At 51.3% G+C, this 12,737-nt stretch overlaps 1 long non-coding RNA gene across 1 annotated transcript; it reads left to right on the top strand.

The window, feature by feature from the left end:
* Positions 1-322: 322 nt before the first annotated feature.
* Positions 323-4,638, top strand: LOC311595252. Its single transcript, XR_014778377.1, has 4 exons — positions 323-585; positions 1,347-1,430; positions 3,275-3,381; positions 4,467-4,638. It is a non-coding gene; the product is annotated as an uncharacterized lncRNA (long non-coding RNA).
* Positions 4,639-12,737: the final 8,099 nt, after the last annotated feature.

A 12,737-nucleotide genomic window follows, 5' to 3' on the forward strand; every position in this document is an offset into this window, starting at 1 on the left:
GACCTGCAGCCAGGTTCTCTGGAGGGAAGAGGGTGGGGAGCAGAATGTGTGCTCACTGATACCTCCTTTGACACAAACTCTCTTCCCAGCAGGGTGCTCATGGTATCTGTGAGAGGGGAAGGCTGCTGCAGGTATTTTGACCTGAGCAGAGGCTGGATTCCAATATTTCATCTTCACACACACATTGTAAAGGTCCTTCAGTGTGTGTGAAGGAGTGCAGGTCTCATTCAACCAAAACACAAGGGCAAGGACCACTGCTCAGCAAGGCAGTCATAGGGACAGGCTTAAACTCAACACCTTCTCCTTACAGATGGAACGGAAAGAGGAGCCAACAGAACCCAGTCACACTGTGACATGAGGTGGTCATCAGAGCAGAGATCCTGAACCAGCACCTCAAAGCCTTGAGGGGCATGAAGCCCCACGTTTGGCTGAGGTACCTGAGAAGAAAATTCCAGGTCAGACCATGGTATGGAATCTGGGCACTAGTACCAATTGCAGAAGAGAGTTGTAAAAGAAGAGGTGGTCCAGGGTCGGAGCTGACCCACATCTTCCTGATTCTCTCATGAGGGCACTGCTGCCTGACAGGTAAGGAAGCCAGGGCTCAGGAGACAGAGCATTTCCCACAGAGTTGAGGTTAGCACGAGTGGATATGTGTCCTGAGTATCGGAGTACATAGCCGTGCTTTTCCATCCATTACACCCCAGCAGACTGGGCTTGGAGAGGAGAGGCCACGCTTCCATCTCTCTGAGAGTGAGAGAGAAGCCAACTCTGAGAGCTAGAAATCAGGGCTGGAGCAGTGGTTTGGTGGGAAGGCGTGGGCTGCATGGCGTAGGACTGAGAGACTAGAAGGCTCCTTGGGAGTGGTGTCCACGTGTGGCCTTCTGGGTTTTGCTCAGCCCTGGGCAGCCAGAAGCAGGACATGTTAGACTGTCTCTGAGCTGGGAGCCGCTACCTCCGTCCACTAGTCCACCCATCATTCTTGAGATGAGGTAATTTACAAAGAACACAATTTGCTCCTTATGCTTCCGCAGCCTAAGATGCTGGGGACCAAGGGCTTTGTGCTGTGTTCTCACACTGCACAGGGTAGAAGAGAAAGCTGGCAAGCTGGCCGCTTCCTGCTTGTGCCTTCTTGATGAGGGTTTTAGTGTTAGCCTTTTAGGAATGCCATGACACCCGTGGTTACCAGAATGAGATGTTGGTCGCCTGTTGGTGGAGCTGTTTGGATAGGTTTGGGAGGTGTCACCTTGCTGGAGGAAATATATCACTAGGAGGGGGCAGGCTTTAAGATTTGAAAAGCCATGTGCTTCTCTCAATTTGCTCTTTCTGTTTCCTGCTTGATGTTTAAGATGTGAGCTCTCAGCTCCTCCAGCCACCATGCCTGCTGCCTGCTGCCTTTGCTGGGGCATCCTGGACTCTAACCCAGTGGAACTGTAAGTTACAAAGAAGTCTTTCTCTTGCAAGATTCCTTGGACATGGCATTTCGTCACAGCAATAGCAAAGTACTGAGCTATCCATCCCCCACCACCCCCACCCCCACCCCCGCCGCCGTCGTGCCTGAATGCCCTGAATGCCTCTCAGCCCTGAATGCCAAGAGCCTTAGGAACCTCAGTAGTGGGATCCATCACACGGAGCAGCGGGGTCGGCTTGGCACCTTTCTACAGCCCTGCTAAGACCTCACTGTCTGAGCCATTCCCCAACTGCCTCCTGGCGGCTCACTGCCCGTTCCCTCCTGGTCCACTTCCACAAAGCCACCGTTGCCTGGATTTTAGTCTTCTGCTCATTGGTTCCCTCAGTGTGGCCGGCCCTGCCTCCTGCCTTCTGTGATGTTGGCATGCTGGACTTACAGGCTTGTGAGCCAGGGCTGCATCCTGCTAGCTGTCCTGCCACTGGCTGTCCTGAGGCCTTGTGGGTCAGGGCTGCATCCTGCTGGCTGTTCTGAGGCCTTGTGGGTCAGGGCTGCATCCTGCTGGCTGTCCTGAGGCCTTGTGGGGTGTGTGCTGCTTTTTATGTTCATTGCTCAAGAAAGAGGCCAATTATAGGGCCCCATGCAGTCTCAGATCTCCTCAAAATCCATACAGAAACTTCCTATTAGACCGTCTTAGTTGGGGTTTCTGCTGCTGTGATACACCATGGCCAAAGGCAACTTGGAGAGGAAAGGGTTTATTTCACGTGTCCTCTCACATAACAGCCCAACATGGAGGAAGTCAGGCACTGACGCAGAGGCCATGGGGGAAGTGATGCTGACTGGCTTGCTCCCCATAGCTTTCTCAGCCTGCTTTCCTATACCCCCAGGACCCACCAACCAAGGGTGCCCCCAGGCACAGAAGGATAGATCCTCTCCCATTAAAGAATGCCCTACCGACTTACCTACAGGGCAAACCTATGGAGACACTCTCCCAATTAAGATTCTTGCTTCCAAGGTGACCCTACCTTATGTGAAGCTGACATAAAACCAGTTTCTACAAGGGCTCTGGGCAGAATCACTCCAGATTCCACCGGAAGTCCAGTGTTTCTCCTTTACTCAGGCCCTTCTGTCACCCTTTTGGGCACCTCCGCTGACTTTGTGTAGGAAGTTGCCTGCCAGGCTGTCATCTCCCTGTGTTGTAGACATTACTCTCCCTGCCCTCAGCAGGACTCCTTTCATGAGAATCTGCACGTGGAGTGTCATGGTAACCATTAGATGCTCCCTCTGAGATCCCTGAGGTGTGTGTCAGGCCTTTACACAGCTGCCGTGAGCTCAGTGGAAGGGTCTAAAGCCCAAAGGAGAGAGCATGGAGGGAGTGCACCGTTATTTTTCTGTTCCTTATTTGGGGAACAGGACGAGGGGCTGTCCTCAGATTTTAAGAGAGCATGTCCCCCTGAAGAGATGGAGAACTTGCTCTCTAAAGATTCCCACCGCCTCCTGGAGGCTACTATTACCAAACTCATTGGTGGCCCTGGATTCTGTCTGCTAAAGCCTTAAAAATGCTCTGAAGGCCTTGGGGTCCCCTGGGAAGCAGGGCCACCAATCCATTTGACAGAACCAGGAGGGTGAGATCCCAACCAACTCCAGCTTTATGCTGTCCTGACTTCCTGCAGACATGACAGTGGGGCAGTCGGGACACTTCTATAAAATAAAAATAATAAAGATAATTACCGGCAAATCTCTAGTTAGGGTCCTGTTCATTTACTTCAGCCTAGTTTGCAAATGGGCTATTGATGTTACTCAACACCCTGAGAGTGGTGACGGCCGCTGAGTTTAAACAATGAATGGCTTGTGAACTCTGCCTCTCAGAGGTCCTCTTTCTGCTTGGACGGGACGTGTTATCAGACGGATCGTGGATAATGGCCCTTTCTGCTCAGGGGGCCTCGAGGGGCTTTGCACAAATGGAGGCGTGACAGGTGAGGCTGAAGGTGCCAATATAAATAACTCAGCAGGAAGAAGTGGGGGCTGGCAGTGACTTCCGGAGGAGCCAGCCTGGGCCTGGGCCAGAGATCTTCTTACAGTACCTCGAGGCCTAGGGCTCTCCATTGTATAAGGCCATGATGAGCAACGCACATGCTCTTCCCAGAAGGTGTCACAGACCTGGAAGAAAGCCACCCACCTCCTCCTCTTCAGATAGCGTCACCTGCCAGACTTGGTCCAGCTAAGCTCCCTTTGCCTTGGGCAAGTTGGTGGCCACACTCTTGCTGAGGAGTTCCGAGTTGGGAAATTTCAGGGGATTGTGCAAACAGGGTCTCACACTGGGGCTCAAGCGTCACCTAAACTGGGAGGCATGGGCTTCTAGAATTTCCCTTGAGGAGCCAAGATGACACAAGGTGGCTGCCCTGCTGGAGAAGCAGTTGCTGCAAGGATAAAGGCCGCAGCATGAGAGAGGTGCAAGTGAGGTTAGGGAAAGAGCAGAGAACAGAGCTGGCTCTAACTGATCTGGGGTATGAGGTGCATGACCACTCAGGGTACCCCAGCCAAGCGAGTGTACAGGTGAACACTGAGAAGGAGACCTGAAGCATGGAGCGGGCATAGGGGCCTCATGCAGAACCATGCTGCTCTTTCTCTGTTGTTGTTAAAACTGTGTGTGTGTGTGTGTGTGTGTGTGTGTGTGTGTGTACATGTGTGTGCATGCACTCATGCATGTGATGTATATGTGTATGATGTGTGTGTGTGATGTGTATATGTGAAGTGTATGAGTATAGTATGTGTATTATGTATGTGCGTGTGTATATGTGTGTGTGTGATGTGTACATGTGTAATGTGTGTGTTCTGTGTATGATGTGTGTATGTGTGTGTCTTTGGAATCCAGGAAAAGGTGTCTGATACTTTGGGGCTATGGTGCTCTTCTTACGTGGCAGCCTTGCAGTCAGGACAAGGGAACAGTGGGAACTAGCAAGTCCACATTTTTTCCCAGAGGACCCTTGGCTACCTGAATGGATGAAACAACCCTGTTGTGCTGAACTGAGGGGCTGTACTAAGGTCACTTCTTCCCTAGATCATGAGTCTGATGCTCTGGAGGCAGCCATGCTTGAGGACAGCTGAAAGATTTCTCTACACCTCTAGAGAAAGATAGATGGTGTGCGGTCTCTGGCCCTCTCCGAGAACTCACAGGAGCTACATTCCAGCCAGCTATGAGGTCAGCACATTGGGACCTGGATAGCTCGGTGGAGACTTCCAGACAGGGATGGGATAGTGGGGTTTTATGGCTGTATGTCCCCCCCACATCTCGGGGGCTCTGTGTGCAGAGGTTGTTGGTTGCCTTTATTATGGGTTTTTATCTGGCAGACATGAGGCTGGAGGGCCGTAGGGCTTTGTGCTACCAGCCAGCACTGTTTCCTACCGTCTCTCTCTTTCGGCTTCCTGGGTAAGACAAATCTTTCCCCAAAACGATGATTCTCACACTCAACAACCAAACAAACTCATCCCCTTTAAGTTGTTCTGTGAAGTGTAAGTCACAGCAACCTGTGTAAGAGTCAGCGACCTGGCAAATGGGGGCTCCAGCCTCAGATCACCTTCTGCCGGCACCATCCAGGAACCCTGGCATCAGACTGCGTTACTGTGTGTCCTTTCTGACCGCTGCACATAGATGGTGTCTGCAGTGGTTAAATGGTGTGTGCTGCACAGCCTGTAAGCCTGTCTGCCCAGCCGTCCTTGTTGGAATCCTCACTTCCTTGTGCGTGGCATCTCTAATGGTGCTTAGACGTAACTGCCAAAGGGTACATGACCATGAGACACTCTACAGGCTTCATGTATGTATTTAGGAACATGACAGACTCTGGCATGCTTGGAGAATACAGGAAGAGGACAAAGAGTATCTTGCCCCATGGGTGGAGCCGTGAATTCCTGCCCATCAGCTGCCGCTTCAACTGAAGTGTGGAAGCGAGCTAGTCTTTCCGTCACGCCAGCTTCAGTTGGTAGCTTTGACTGTCTCTGAGAATGGCCACGGCATTCTGAAAATCCGTGCCGTGTGCGGGGAGAGGGGGATGTTCTGATACTAGCAACTTCTCTTTGCTCTGGAGAAAATGGAGCAAGGCAAGGAAACTTACAGTTTTGCAAGCACCACATTGTGTCTGGTCAGGAGCCCCAGGGAAGACACAGTTATAGATGGGACAAGCACACTGGTTCCAGGCTCCCCCACGGGAGGGCACCCTACATCCCCTACATCTCTGAATGTCGGCTGCAGCTGGAACAGCCGCCTCTGCTTCTCCCTGTGTTTAAGGCAGAGAGATTAGAGAACCACAGCCAAGGGCCTTGGTCGCAGAATGACATATCTGTCAAAGATGAGTGTGCAAGCGAGCCCTCCCATGCACACGCCCTCCTCTGTTCTGCCTGCGGTCAGCTGCAGCAGGCCTGCACCTGCCCTGGTGGAAGAGCTCCGTTTTAAACGACACTGGCTTCTGGCCACACTCTCACAACCTCCAACTTCAATGATGCTGTTACAGTTAAGTCCCAGTCCAGTTTGGAGACTCTTCAGCCCCTTCCCACCTCTTTGTTCTTATCTGGGGCCTAATGTGTCATCAGAGAATGCTTTCCTGCGGGCCTCATGAAGGCAATGTGTACAAAGGAGATCCAATTGTCACTAAAAGCCTGTGTGTTTACAAGCATATTTGTCTTTGTTGAACATCCTTGTGGTTTGTGTGACTGTGGCTGTGCACTGTTTCCACACTTGTTCTGGGTCAGTGATAATAGACATATAGTTTGTCAGCACACAGATGGGCACTGGGTTGCCTCTAGCTGTTAATAGTAGCACAGCAAGCCTTGTAGAACTTTCTGTTGAATGCAGGCACTGCTTCTTTGGGGCTTGTGTCAAGCAATCAGACTGGTAGCGTGTGGAGTGTGTGATGCTCCGCCTTAGCACCAGTTTCAGCCCTACAGGCCTCACTTCATTTCTGCTGCTTTGACAAAACATCCTGACCCAAAGCGACATGGGATGGAGGGGTTTATTCGGCTGACAGTTCCATGTTACTGTCCATGCTGGCTCATTTTCCTGCCTATTTGACACAAGCTCGGGTCATCCGGGAAGAAGAATTCTTATTTGAGAAAATACCTCCATATAACAGACCTGTGGGTGAGTCTGTGTAGGAGGGAGGTTCTTGATTTTGATATTTGATTGGGAGGACCAGTCCATTTTGGGTGGTTCCACCCTGGGCAGGTGGTCCTGTGGTGTGTAAGAAATCAAACCAGCAGTTTAAGAAGAGCCTCAGGGAGCAAGCCAGCAAGCCACATCCATCTGTGGCCTCTGGATCAGTTCCTGCCCTGCTTGAGTTCCTGTCCTGACTTTGCTCAGGAATAAATTACAAACTGTGAGCCCTTCCCTCTCCCCCACAGATTGCTTTTAGACATGGTGTTTTATCTCATCAATAGAAACCCTAACTAAGACAGACACTGGTCATCTTTAGGGGAGTCAGGAACTTAATGCAGGATATAACATCACACCCACAGTCAGGATCTTTCCATGCACTTTTCCAGTCAGGTGAGGGCATGAGGGGCCTCCTTGGTCCTCCTGCATGGAGCACCTCCACAGGGACTTCATTAGCTTAAATGCAATGCTGTTACGCTTAAATGTTTTTTTCTCTGGAGACTCGATGGCTCCTCATTAAACTCACCCTGTGTGGCACACACAGGCTTTGTTTGCATGGGAGGTGAAGCACATGGCTCGGTGCTGTATCTAAAAAGGTAAACTGAGGCACGGCGAGCAGCGTAAGTTGGGAGGTTCCAGTCAGAAGTGGCTCATGGCTGCCCTGAGAGATCCTGAGAGGGAGGCATTCAGGGATGAGATGGACCTAGAGTTTGCTCATAAGTCACACAGCTTCCTGCTTTGTCAGGACACTTGGGAAGTCCCCAGTTGTGTAACTGCAAGTTCGTGGGCTGCCTCTGAGCATGAAGGTGGAAATTCATCCGTGTCAGTGGCAGACTGAGGCTGCTTGGCCTTGCTTGGGGGTCTCTAGGCTCCACTTCTGACTTTCTGTAACATCCTCAAGTCTGAGTCCAAACACAAGCTAATCTGCACAAGCAAGATGGCCCCATAACTCTTGAAGTCAGAAGTCTTTCAAAATAAAAGGCAAATACAAAATGAGACACACAAGCAAACACAATCATGTCCATGCAGAAACTCTGCTTGCATAGTCACAGCTGCAATATTCATAACAGCCCAGCAGATGGGAAGCCAGCAGTGGACAAGGGGCCTGTAACTAGCACACGACAGGTTCTCACTGAGTTCACTTCAGCCATTCGTAGGCAGGAGGCCTTATTAAGACCTGTTACAACACAGTTGATTCTAGAACATGTGCTGGATGGGAGTATTGATGGTTTTGATTCTTGACTGTGAGACAAGGCAAGTCCACAGGGCCGATTAGCCTGGAGGTCTCAGGAGAGGGTGGCGGAGTTCTTGATTGCAGGTGTTGGTCTTAGGGATGAGGGAAGTGTCTGGAGAAAGAGAGCAATGAGTGTCCAACAGCGAATATAACAAAACCCAGGCTTGTGCATTTTTAGGTGGTGAGTTCTGTGTTTTGGAGATGAAAACTCAGTTTTTCTGAGTTTGGAAAGGTCAGCTCAGCAGCTGCGGGCCCTGCATTCTGTGGTGTGGCTTCCTCCAGGATGCTGTGCTCTCACCCCACCCTCACCTCCATCTCCACCAGCCTGGATGACAGTCCTGGACCTCACACCATTCACCCATGAATCCATCTGTGTCCTTCTCTAAAATGTTCCCAAGCAATGGAAATCATAAGCGAGGAGTTTCACCTAAACAGTGAATTTTAAATTCAGTTCCCTTGAATTTCTCAATCAAAAGTTGATGCCTGTTTTCTTTAATTAAAGATCAAAGGAAGGTCCCTGGTGGATGTGTCCCAAGGCTCACATTGCTGTAAGTCTGAACGTTCAACCTTTGTCAGGCTGACTTTACATAGTGATGTAGTTTAGATGAAATATAAAGTGCTGTGTTAAAAATGCTTCCTTTAGTTAGCCATGGTGGCCAGGTATAGCAGTGCACGCCTTTAATCCCAGTTCTTGAGAAGCAGAGTCATACGGATCTCTGTGAGTTCGAGGCCAGCCTACTCTACATAGTGAGTTCCAAGACAGACAGAGATACATAGAGGTGCACACACATACACGCACGCACGAGCACACACACACACACACACACACACAAGCGCGCGCGCAAACGCACGCACACACAGCTTCCCTTTGCAAGGGGTGAGATTATTGCATAGTTATTGCTTCATGTCAGACACAAACAGAATTTAATAATGTTCAAATGTCCCATTTAACCCACTCAGGAGGACATCAGACAGCATGAGTGAAAGCTCCAAGGGCTATTAGGTCAGCGAGAAGGATGAGGCGCTGTGGGCAGCACGGTTGTTGATGCATTGAGCAGTGATTCATAAAAACCTGTTAGGCCCACATGGCCAATGTTTTGTAATAATAAGAGATATGGGGGGAAGGGAATTCGGAGGAACAGGTAGGAGAAGGAGAGACCGGCATGATTGCCCAACTGAATTTCCTCCTGAGAGATCGGGCGATGGTAAGAGAGACTGAAGCCCAGAGGAAGGTAATGGCAGACACATTTTACTGAAGGCAGCTTTGCCATCAACTTTCTTGCCTAAATTATTCCATCTTTTTTTTTTTCAGATGGCATCACACATTTTAACCCTGGCTGACCTCCCATGCTTACGATCCTCTTGCCTCAGCCTGCAGAGTGCTGGGATCTCAGAAGTGTGCCGTCACACTTGGCCGAAGTCAGCTGTTATTCGCACGAGTCCTCGATGAGCTAGCAGGAGCCTCCCAGAGCTCGGGTGAGGTACACTGATTGGCAGGGGAGAGAGTGAAGTCAGGTTCGCTTCAAGCCCAGGGAAGTCACTCAGCTGCTAGTTTGGGGCTGATGCGTGCATAATGTAAGAAAGCTACTCAGACAGTGCTCCGAGGAAGAGTTTCCTGGCACCAGATGATTTTCCTGACACTATCAACCATGCAGCTTACTCTTCAACTATGTGACTTAAAGGCTGTCACTAAACGTGTTACTTTTCTATCACTGTGATAAAATACCCTGACAAAAAATAATTAAAGAGAGAAGGGCTTATTTCAGCCAATGTACGATCTGTCCTGATGGGACAGTCAAGGCCGTGAGAGCTTGAAGCAACTAATGACGTTTCGTCCCCAATCATGAAGAGGAGGGAAAGATTGTGTGCTGTTGCCTAGATCCATTCTCCGTTTCCACAGCCAGGATCCCAGCCAGGTCTTCCCACTTTGACAATGTAAGCAGATACTGCCTCCCCCCAACTGTGGGGATGCCCACAGGCCTGTCTCCAAGGTAACCCTGGATTCGGGCAACACAGGGGTGAACACACTGACCATCTCCATCACTGCCATCCACACAGCAGATGGTGGTGGGCTCACATCAGCAGCTCAGGCTGGCAAAAGCTTGCACAGTCTCTGTGACCACCCCTCATGCTTGGGTCGCTTGAATGTGTTCAATAGAAGTGGCTCAGACACTTCCGGGCCGGCTCTGTTCTTCAAGACTCTTCACGAGCCACAGAAGAAGATCACAGTGAAACATGCAGGAACCACTTTGGAGAATGGAGAAAACCCTGCCGCTAAGCTGGGCCGCTCTGCTGCTTCCTCGGGCCTCAGCCTCTGCAGGCCACATCTCTAGTTCTCCTCTCTCCCAGGCAAGCCCGCTCTCCGGCCTCCTCAGCGGGCCTGGGTTCCCTCTGTGTCCTGTCTGCTTTCATCCTGCCCACCCCCCCCCCCACCTCGGGGCTCCCCATACTCTCTTTGGCAGAGTGAAATCAGCACAGCCTCTAGTTTGGGGCCGATGTGTGCATAATTTAAGAAAACTATTCAGACAGTGCTCCAAGGAGGAATTTCATAGCAACAGACATGATTTGCTTGTCATTATCAAGCATGGGTGTTTTATGTGCTGTATACATAGATACTAAATGGGAAAAAGAGAGAGAAAGTCCTCAGAACTTCTCAAAGTTTCCATCCTGCCTTGTGTAAGTAATGACCTCATCTGAATGCGCACTAACCTCGCCCGAGAGGGAATGCTGACGGGGCTGGGGCTCTTCCACACTGATCTGATTGCTCGCCTAGTAAGTTCTTGGTGAGGATGTGAGGGCAGACACCCCTAATCTCATGGCGACAGCTTCCAAACATGTGCAGTGATGACCCCTGAAGCATGGCCCATCCTCATGCTGCTATTGCACGGCGGTTCCCGGCATCTCTTCCTGGAGTCCTTTTCTTTCTGCCCTTGTTGCTTTAGTATGTCTGGTTGTCCTGAAGTCTCCCCTTCTTGACCTGGACATTTTATCCCCTTCTAGAGTGTCACGCAGCATGACCCCTTGCACCAACTGGTCTATAGCAACAGCCTGACATACATCTGTTGAGTGCAGTGAGAGGCTCGGGGCTGGCAGGTGCTACCCATCTGCCCGCCTTGCAGTGGTCCTCTGAGCCTGATACTTGTGCCTGGAGAGTCACGGGGTGTGTGTGGGGTGCTCCAACTGCAAGCTGACCCTGAAGGCTCTGAAAGGGAACTTCAAGGGCTCTGCTTGGTGTGAGTTCACCACGTCTCTTTGCAGAGATCAGGCTGAGAGACGGTCCCAGCCGGAAGATCTGGGGCTGGTTCTGGGGACAGACCAGACAGGAGTGGCAAGGGCATGAAGAAGACAGACACACAAGAAGGCTGGGAGAAGCCACAGCATCCCAGGATCGCAGTGTGTTTGTCATGGAGAGCTGAGCAGTTGTTGCAGACAGCTGAGGAAGGAGGCAGAGTTGGTACCTGCAGATACACAAGGAGGCGTGCTTTGTGGCACACCCTGGACCGGAGACAGGTTTAGCTCTTGTCATTAGGAGCAGTCTCCTTAGGGACCAGTCCTCTTTAGCCTGTAAATGTCTGGGGGGGGGGGCGGCGGGGAGAAAACTAGGGTGGACATTGTCTGCACACGCTGCCAATATCTACACAGGGATTTCTCAGGAAGGCTTTGCCACGCCCCGAGGGGCTGAGGCTAGGGTCCTTGCTCTGGCTGCGCTTGTGTCAGTGACACACGTGTACTCAGGAAGGACCTCATGCACTCATGGCTTCCTTTGCTCCTCACACCTAGTCCCCTGGCCTTGAATCCTGGCAGCCGTAAGGTGAGCAGCCGTACCTTGCTGTCCCACCGTGTTTTGGCCTTAAGCATTGTCCAGAAGCAACTGAGCCCGAAACTCTTCAAGTCAGGAGGAAAAATGAGTCCCTCCTCCCTTTCGTGTTTGTGTCAGGTATTCAGCCACGGTGAGAAAAGCAGACTGACACAGGCAGTTATAGGAAAGCCTCTCTCCTTCCAGGAACTGGCCTGACCTAGCAGCCGTAGGCAGCTCCCTGTGTGTGTAGACTCTCACCCAAATCCCCGTTGGTGAAAAGGGAAAGAAAGCGAGCTTTGTCTACCTATCCCCCTGGCAGCCCAGCCCGAGTCTATTGCAGGATGATATTGTTACAGAAACTGGAAATTCCTGTGTGTACAGTCTGGGGTATTAGCCAGGAAAATAACCCAACAATGAAGGGTCCCAGCTTGACTCTGACAGCTCAATCCCAGGTGACATGGCAGAGTCCAGAGTTGCAGGGCAGGCGAGCTGATATGATCCACTCTGGAAAGAAGCTGCTCTAGGGGGTTTAGTCTGTCACCCACACAAGGCTGGGGGCGGGGGCTGCACTACAGGGAAGGGCAGCGAGCGGATGGACACGGTATCTTCCGCATCACTCAGCAGCAAGCCCCACGCCTCAAGCCAGCTCCAGCCTTTCCCATGTGAGGTAGCAACAGCATGCTGGCCCTGCGTTCTCCGAGCCTAGGGTGTGGCTTGTAGAAACAAAGCCCGTGAGCACGGTTAGCATATTCTTGTTATGGATCTTCTGACGTGGAGCTTCAAACAAGTGACTGACAGCTGCTCCGGGTCCTTCTCCCCGGGGGTCTTCAGAATCTCATCAAACACGGTCCTGTACTTGCAGCATCTGCCTGGAACGGTGGGGCTGTTTCTGAATGGGGTTGACCTAAAGCAGACACACTCCAGCCCTTGGCTCAGGATCCCAATTGCTTCACTCTCCCCCGAGATGGCCAGCTGCAGAGACCTCATATATTTATTTTGATAGGTGGGGACATGGCCACAACCTGAGTGGAGTCCCCATCTCATGTGTTTGTAAGGAAGGTGACTCATAGCCCAGAGGACGTGGGCCCGAGGTGGGCCCCTGGCAGGGAGCCACAGGGAAGGAACCTGAAAGCCATTCTTGCTCAGTAGGCAG

Source organism: Acomys minous (genome assembly GCF_964271855.1).
Source record: "Acomys minous genome assembly, chromosome: 3".
Taxonomy (NCBI): domain Eukaryota; kingdom Metazoa; phylum Chordata; class Mammalia; order Rodentia; family Muridae; genus Acomys; species Acomys minous.